Here is a 9,798-nt window from a genome sequence, read left to right as displayed (position 1 = left end):
GGATTAAGCCATGGAAAAGTTATATTACAGTACTACAATGCAAAAACAAAATATGAATTGATTTGGAACAGTACTTAGAGTAGTGATTTGCTTTATTATCCAAACAGATCTTACCGAGTTTTCTATTGAAGTTTTGTGTGGATGAAGTGTTCGATGATCGAGGATGTCTCGATGTGAGGAGAAGAAGGAGAGCCAAGAGCTCAAGCTTGGGGATGCCCACGGCACCCCAAGTAAATATTCAAGGAGACTTAAGCGTCTAAGCTTGGGGATGCCCCGGAAGGTATCCCCTCTTTCTTCAACAAGTATCGGTATGTTTTCGGATTTGTTTCGTTCATGCGATATGTGCAAATCTTGGAGCGTCTTTTGCATTTAGTTTTCACTTTTGTTTTATGCACCATGCTGGTATGAGATAGTCCTTGGTTGATTTATAGAATGCTCATTGCACTTCACTTATATCGTTTGAGTATGGCTCTATAGAATGCTTCATGTGCTTCACTTATATCATTTGAAGTTTGGATTGCCTGTTTCTCTTCACATAGAAAACCGCCATTTGTAGAATGCTCTTTTGCTTCACTTATATTTGTTAGAGCGTGGGCATATCTTTTGTAGAAAGAATTAAACTCTCTTGCTTGACTTATATCTATTTAGAGAGTTGACAGGAACTGGTCATTCACATGGTTAGTCATAAAATCCTACATAAAACTTGTAGATCACTGAATATGATATGTTTGATTCCTTGCAATAGTTTTGCGATATAAAGATGGTGATATTAGAGTCATTCTAGTGGGTAGTTGTGGATTGTAGAAATACTTGTGTTGAAGTTTTTGATTCCCGTAGCATGCACGTATGGTGAACCGTTATGTAACGAAGTTGGAGCATGAGGTATTTATTGATTGTGTTCCTTATGAGTGGCGGTCGGGGACGAGCGATGTTCTTTTCCTACCAATCTATCCCCCTAGGGGCATGCGTAGTAGTACCTTGCTTCGAGGGCTAATAAACTTTTGCAATAGGTATATGAGTTCTTTATGACTAATGTGAGTCCATGGATTATACGCACTCTCACCCTTCCATCATTGCTAGCCTCTTCGGTACCGTGCATTGCCCTTTCTCACCTCGAGAGTTGGTGCAAACTTCGCCGGTGCATCCAAACCCCGTGATATGATACGCTCTGTCACACATAAGCCTCATTATATCTTCCTCAAAACAGCCACCATACCTACCTATCATGGCATTTCCATAGCCATTCCGAGATATATTGCCATGCAACTTCCATCATCATCATATACATGACTTGAGCATTTATTGTCATATTGCTTTGCATGATCGTAAGATAGCTAGCATGATGTTTTCATGGCTTGTCCATTTTTTGATATCTTTGCTACGCTAGATCATTGCATATCCCGGTACACCGCCGGAGGCATTCATATAGAGTCATATCTTTGTTCTAGTATCGAGTTGTAATATTGAGTCGTAAGTAAATAAAAGTGTGATGATCATCATTATTAGAGCATTGCCCCAAGAAAAAAAGAGAGGCCAAAGAAGCCTAAATAAAAAAGGGGGCCAAAGAAGCCCGCCAAAAAAAGAGATAAAAAGGGGCAATGTTCCTATCCTTTTACCACACTTGTGCTTCAAAGTAGCACCATGTTCTTCATATAGAGAGTCTCTTGAGTTATCACTTTTATATACTAGTGGGAATTTTCATTATAGAACTTGGCTTGTATATTCCGATGATGGGCTTCCTCAAATGACCGAGGTCTTCATGAGCAAGCAAGTTGGATGCACACCCACTTAGTTTCCAGTTTGAGCTTTCATACACTTATAGCTCTAGTGCATCCGTTGCATGGCAATACCTACTCTTCACATTGACATCAACTGATGGGCATCTCCATAGCCCGTTGATTAGCCGCGTCGATGTGAGACTTCCTCCTCGAAGCGGGCAGATATTTTTGAGAGGGGGAGCCTCGCGGAGCCCAATGTACTGTGCGGATGTGTGCGTGACAGGTGCACCGGCGTGGCACACGGTTAGTTTGAGTGAACCGTGTCTGTTGCTTCATCCGACTTTTCTAATGTTCATAAATTTGGCGAAAAATGACGCGGGAGAGGGTCAGAACACGAACACACTTGCATCTGGACCAAATTTATGTATCAAAAGGGTGGTTTGATTTTCAAATACCAAATTCAACTTCGATGTGGCACCTTTCTCGCAAAGCGCACGGTATTGCTTGCTCCCACCCTCTTGTGTCGGCACGAAGGGAATCCTAAGCTATGAATGCATGCCCCCTCCCCCTCAACCGAGGTACACCTAGCAAAGTGTGAAGTAGCTAGCAGCCCCCCTCCTCCCTCGTGTTGGCATGAAGGGAATCCTAAGCTATATATCAATGCATGCCCCCTCCCCCTCAACCGAGGTTCACCTAGCAAAGTGTGAAGTAGCTAGCAGCCCCCCTCCTCCCTCGTGTCGGCATGAAGGGAATCCTAAGCTATATATGAATGCATGCCCCCCAACCGAGGTTCACCGTAGCAAAGTGCGAAGTAGCTAGCAGCCCCCCTCCCTCGTGTCGGCACGAAGGGAATCCTAAGCTATGAATGCATGCCCCCCAACCGAGGTTCACCTAGCAAAGTGTGAAGTGGGGCTAGCAGCCCCCTCCCTTGTGTCGGCACGAAGGGATTCCTAAGCTATGAATGCATGCCCCCCAACCGAGGTTCACCTAGCAAAGTGCGAAGTAGCTAGCGGCCCCCTCCCTCGTGTCGGCACGAAGGGAATCCTAGCTAAGCTATGAATGCATGCCCTGCCCCCCCCCAACCGAGGTTCACCCTAGCAGAGTGTGAAGTAGCTAGCAACCACCCCTCCCTCGTGTCGGCACGAAGGGAATCCTAAGCTATGAATGCACATGCTCCCTGATACGTCTCCGTCGTATCTATAATTATTGATTTTTCCATGCCAATATTCTACAACTTTCATATACTTTTGGCAACTTTTTATACTATTTTTGGGACTAACATATTGATCCAGTGCCCAGTGCCAGTTCCTGTTTAATGCATGTTTTATGTTTTGCAGAAACCCCATATCAAACGGAGTCCAAACGGGATAAAAACAGACGGAGAATATTTTTGGAATATTTGTGAAATATGGGAAGAAGAATCAACGCGAGACAGTGCCCGAGGGGGCCATGAGGCAGGGGGAGCGCCTGCCCCCCTGGGCGCGCCGCTGACCCTCGTGGGCCCCCCATAAGGCGGTTGCTGCTCTTCTTTAGCCGCAAGAAAGCTAATTTTCGGAGAAAAATCTGGGTGAAGGTTTCAGTCCAATCGGAGTTACGGATCTCCCGATATATAAGAAATGGTGAAAGGGCAGAATCCCAGAATGCAGAAACAGAGAGTGACAGAGAGACAGCTCAAATCTCGGAGGGGCTCTCGCCCTTCCCACGCCATGGAGACCAAGGACTAGAGGGGAAAACCTTCTCCCATCGAGGGAGGAGGTCAAGGAAGAAGAAGAAGGAGGGGGGCTCTCCCCCCTCGCTTTCGGTGGCGCCGGAGTGCCACCGGGGGCCATCATCATCACCGCAATCTTCACCAACAACTTCACCGCCATCATCACCAACTCTCCCCCCCTCTATGCAGCGGTGTAACCCCTCTTTTACCCGCTGTAATCTCTACTTAAACATGGTGCTCAACGCTATATATTATTTCCCAATGATGTATGGCTATCCTATGATGTTTGAGTAGATCCGTTTTGTCCTATGGGTTAATTGATGATCGTGATTGGTTTGAGTTGCATGCTTTATTATTTGTGCTATCCTATGGTGCTCTCCATGTCGCAGAAGCGTGAGGGATTCCCGCTGTAAGGTTTGCAATATGCGCATGATTTTCTTATGGTGGGTGGCGTGAGTGACAGAAGCATATACCCGAGTAAGTAGGTTGTTTGCGTATGGGAGTAAAGAGGACATGATACTTTAATGCTATGGTTGGGTTTTACCTTAATGATCTTTAGTAGTTGCGGACGCTTGCTAAAGTTCCAATCATAAGTGCATATGATCCAAGTAGAGAAAGTATGTTAGCTTATGCCTCTCCCTCAAATAAAATTGTAATAACGATTACCGGTCTAGTTATCGATTGCCAAGGGACAAATAACTTTCTCGTGACAACAAGCTCTCTACTAAAACTAATTTAGTTGTGTCTTTATCTAAACAGCCCCTAATTTTTATTTACGTGCTCTTTATATTCTTGCAAACCTATCCAAAAACACCTACAAAGTACTTCTAGTTTCATAGTTGTTCTAGGTAAAGCGAACGTTAAGCGTGCATAGAGCTGTATCGGTGGTTGATAGAACTTGAGGGAATATTTGTTCCACCTTTAGCTCCTCGTTGATTTTGACACTCTTACTTATCGAAAGAGGCTACAATTGATCCCCTATACTTGTGGGTTATCACCCCCCCAATCGAGGTTCACCTAGCAAAGTGCGAAGTATCTAGCAACCCCCCTCATGTCGGCACGGAGGGAATCCTAAGCTATGAGCATGCCCCCTCCCCCAACCGAGGTTCACCTAGCAAAGTGCAAAGTAGCTAGCAGCCCCCCACCCCCTCGTGTCACCATGAAGGGAATCCTAATTAAGCTATGAATGCATGCCCCCCCAACCGAGGTTCACCTAGCAAAGTGCGATGTAGCAACCACCCCCCCCCCCACACACACTTTCAGTTGGCGGGCCAGGGAGGCATATATCTCACCAACATGGATCGTAAAACGGACCAAGAATAATCCACCTTGGTCGTACAACCTCTCTCTTGTTGTTGGTCAAAGTGACGTTCGTCCATGCGACCCCGGAGATGGGCTAGCTCGCCAATAATCACGCAAGTAGCTAGTCCCCGAAGACAACCACTGCATACGTGTGGCCCAAACATATGTATGGAGAGGTGTGTTTTTGAGTAACAATGAACAACTTTGATGTGGCACCGTGATTTCGAACTAGAAATCCCCACACTGAGGGAGGGTTAGGTTGACGATGCATATGTATGTTACACCACACTTCAAGCCAACGACGGGGATTCATATATGCATGCATGCGTGCATAGTATATGCGCTCAAACTTAATTAGGTCTGAATCTCACCATGACCTATACTATGATAACACTAACCAAATGAAGAATCCGCCATGGTAACCTATCTTGTTGTTGGTCAAGGTGATCATGGATGTCCACGCGGGCCCACGAATATATAGGCTTGTCGCCGATAACCACGCGAGGGAGTGTATCGTTCGAAGGCAACCACTACATGCATTTGTATGGAGGTGATGCGTGCATGCATGTTTGAATACACAACATTGATCTGGCGCGTGTGTCAAAAATCGTACACTAGCTCCCCACACAGAGTGAGATCGGTTCATGATGGTGTCGTTGTACTAGCCACTTCGACTCAATGGGAGGGATTCATGCGTACACATGCATATGTGTGTGCTCAAAGTGTATCATGCATGTCAGCCCAGAGCAAAAATAATAATCCCCTCCTAAGTCAAATTAATCTATCTTGTTGTCAGGCAAAAAGAAGTGATGGACCAAGCGGGCCCACAGATGGAAAGCATCGATATCACTGATAACCGCTTAAGTGGGTGCGAGAGGACAACCACCACCGCTTTGCATGTGGGCCAAACATATATATGTTAAATACCCAAAATGCACTAGTTTGATGTGCCACATGCCTCAAAAACCGTAAACCATGCACCCACAAAGAGCGAGGTTCATATCAAGCATACTACATATGATGGTCCCCTTCCCCCCTCTTCACCGCATACTATATGCTCCTGCCGTAATATATGTACAACCCAAAAGAATCCTCATCGATGGTGAAATTAATTAACCTCTCTCGAGGTAGGTCAAAGTGATGCATGCATGCATGCATTGACGATGGCCTCGTGGGCCCACAGATGGAAGCGTCACACGTGAGTGTCCTTGCTAGGATATATATGCATGTGGCCCAAAAAGGTGTTGTGTGATGTTTGAATAACCAATTTCACAATTTTGATGTGGCACGTGCCTTGGTAACCAAAAAGTCCAGACACTGAGTGAGGTGTACTTGTTCACGGACGCATACGTATAGTATATATGCTAGTCCCCTCCCACCTGTTCGACGCGTACTATATACCACCATAACACAAACAAAAAAGATTATACCTTGCTGGTCAAATTAACCTCATTGTCGGCTGTTCGTCAAAGTGATGGACGACGACCTCGCGGGCCCACATAAAGCATCACATGCGAGTATCGAGTGTCGTGTAGGACAACCATCGACTGCATGTGGCCAAAACATTTATGTATGAAAGGGTTGTGTAATGTTTTAAATAACGATTTCACGACTCTGATGTGGCACCAGCCTGCCTAACAAAACGGCCAACCCACACGGTGGCTCACAACTCGTAGTGTACTGCGAGCCACTCGCCACCCCTGGATGCACACACCCACACACACACCGTGAATCCACCGCAACTACGATGCATGTTAAATTAATTATCCCGCGGTGAACATACATGTTACCAAAGGAGGGACGTTTTAATTTCAAAAAATTCACAGAGATCATTAAGATGTTTTAGTACATTGATTGACTTTCTATGGGTATAATGTGCAAAAATCAAATTTGAGCTACATGCACACGTGACAGTGCACCTAAAAGGATTGCAAAAACACATGTGTCTCACTGGGTGCATGTTTACTCCCCGTGCAACAAATTTCAAACATTGAGAATCTTGATTTTTCAATTCTAGTATATCCAAAACTTATTTGAAGTTCATGAAACTTATCGTGTTGTCATATGGACACCAATACAAAGTGGCATTGTACTTTTGTTTTGTCAAATCTGAGACCAGTTTTGATGTAATCTTTATCTAATTACATACGGGAGATTATTAATAATTGGGAACCAATATCCCAAACGGATTATTTATTCGAACCGTGAGCGTTAGACCAACAATGGATACGTGCCATGCTTCGGTTAAGCAATAAAGCGGTAGGATTAATCATCCAAATAGAAAAACAATATACGTGCCGCTGCGCGACCCGTGTGGCGTGCGAGTAGGTGTGAGTTGACGGGACGCATGCGAGCAGTCCGTCGCGCAGGCAGACGGGAAGGCGTGCGTGCAGGTGTGTGAATTGATGGAGCCGTGCTCGCTGCGCAGTGTCATCGGGAGGCGTGCGAGTAGCTGTGTGAAACTTTGGTAGGCATGCCAGCAGTCCGGTGCGTAGGCTCACCGGGAGGCGAGCCATCGGTTTGACCGCCGCCCGCCTCTCTCCCACAACTCCCACTACTCCATATTAATGGTGCGCCCGAGCGGCCGCACCCCCATCCTCGCTACGCACACACAATCCTCTCTCTCCGCTTGCAACCTCGACGCCGCTCTCAGTCCTTAAAGCCGTCAGTGTATGAGGATGCCGCCGAAGCGCCCCATCGGAGGGAGTGGCGACGCCGGGGCTGCTAAAGCACCGGAGCACGGCATGGAGATGGAGACAGAGGTTGCCGTCACCCTGACGTCGTTGAGCTTCCACAGCCGGAGGCAGAGTTCCACACTGACTCCGACGACCACTCCGGCGACGACTCCGACGACCACTCCGGCGACGACTCCGACGACCACTTCGGCGACAACTCCGACGACGACGGACAGCTGGTTAGTCATCTATACCCATTTATGTGTCAAATAGATCATAGGGTTTCTCTAGTTACTCCTGCCTCCCCCTTTTTGGAATAGAAACCATGTGGTTATGTTCTCCCAATCCATGAAATCTGAGTAAGTTTCATTAGATCCGTGTAGTGTATTGATTGTTTGAATGGTACATGTGATAAGTGATTAGTTGTTTCATCTGTGCAAATGATTTCTGCTAGTAATCCGACTAGGGTTAGTGTTCGTGCTAATAATTCCTAGCTAGGACTTGACAATTGATTTTGAATGACCTACATATGTTTGTGCCATTATTTTCTTCAAGATTGGTCTGAACATAGATGATTGTGCTTACAAATCGAACCAAAATCTCTGAATATGTATAAATAAATAGCCATAAATTTCTAATCCTACTTCACGACATGTAATCAGTGATTTGATGCCAAATTTGTTTTACTATATGTATAGGTGCTGTCTGACGATGTGGACAGCGAGGATGAAGATGCCCAGAGGAGGTACAAGAGGCAAATCCTGAGGGAGCTTTATGCGGGAATGCATAACAGGCGTATTAGGACCTGGAACGACGGCTATGGATGCCCATTTTGCAATCACAAGATTCATGACGCGTATCTAAGTGTTCTTGCGCATGCAAGAGGACGGGCCGTTGGCTCCCTCAAGCAGAAGTATTCTCGCAGGGTGGCGCACGGCACGTACACCGAGTACCTGCAAAAGCTTCAGGATCGTGCCGGCTGCATGTGAGATGAGATGTGGGATGGATCGAACTATGTACGCTTGAGTATGCTTAATGACGGTTGAACTATGTACTTATGATTGAACTATGCTTATGTACGCTTATTATCTATGTCTGAGTATGTTAAATGTTTTGCCAAATTTTGGTAAAAATTACAACGGGGGACCAATAAACCAGGATGGAGGTAGTACGTCAAACACACACGGTTCCCAAAATTGGAACCGTGCGCAATGACTATCATTTTGCCTGCTGCGTCAATCACACATGGTTCGCTCTAGCAAACCGTCGCCCCCAAAATTCTTTGTGGGACAGAAAAACCTCACTACCCAATTAAAAAATAAAAAATAAAACCCTCACCATCCCCACGTCACAAAAAGCCTCACCCCGCCCGCCACCCACCTCGGCCCCTCCGGTACGTTCCCCATTCACACCTGCACAAGCTCCTCCGCGTCTATGCCATGGCACCGCCTATCGCGATGGTAAACACTTAGCTCGACGCCTGCCGCCGCCACCAGGCTGCCGGCAAAGCCCGCCGCCTATCGCCATCGACTTTCTCGACGCTGCTCGCGGTCGACCCAGCTCCGCTCGGTTGGGGAATCTGTCGTACTGAGGGTTCTTTCTCATGGACGACAAGGTAACTAATTTAACGAGATATTATCTCATCTCTTATCCCAGTTCATCTTCCTCCTTTATCACCCGGCAGAAATCGTCGTGAATTCATTTTTATTCGAGTTGATTTGAGGGTTTTCTTTCATTCATAGAATGTACAGTGTGCCGATACTTCAGGACTTGGCGACCGCCGCTAGAGATTCCATCTCATCGTAGGACGCGCGCGGTATGTTCAATCTCACCCTAAATCGGTTGGCATGGCCTACTTTCCTGAAAATATTCTAAATATTGCTACATTTGGATAAAAGGTGCCACATGCACCATATACGTCACAGGGGATTTCCCCCTTTTCTTTCTATATTAGGCAAATTAATGATGTATTGTTCTTTCGATTACTCTCATATTTCCATGACATCATGTTTACCCTATCTGTTTAATTATAGACTTTTGTCCTTCGATTTCAACTGTTGTACAGTTCTTTCAATTTGGGCCCATATTTGCATGTTACCATATTTTCTTTAACAACCCTACCATTTTCTGCAGGACATCCCTCGCTATGCAACAGATTATGTAGTGCACAATTTTTCCCTTTACATACATCAAGGCTCCACGAATGTCATACTGCGCACAAACCATGGATTTACAATCGTTGCTACTGTAAGACTTGATGAACGTGGTGACTCCTATTTTGGCACTGGCGTTTGGAATGAAATTGCAAAGTTTTATGTACTGAAAGCTGGCACTAAAATTGCACTGCACATAGAAGGGCTTGGTCATGAGATATATGCTAACTTCCCTGACAAAA

This window comes from Triticum aestivum, chromosome 3D, assembly GCF_018294505.1.
Source record: "Triticum aestivum cultivar Chinese Spring chromosome 3D, IWGSC CS RefSeq v2.1, whole genome shotgun sequence".
Lineage (NCBI taxonomy): Eukaryota > Viridiplantae > Streptophyta > Magnoliopsida > Poales > Poaceae > Triticum > Triticum aestivum.
This window is presented reverse-complemented; position numbering follows the sequence as displayed.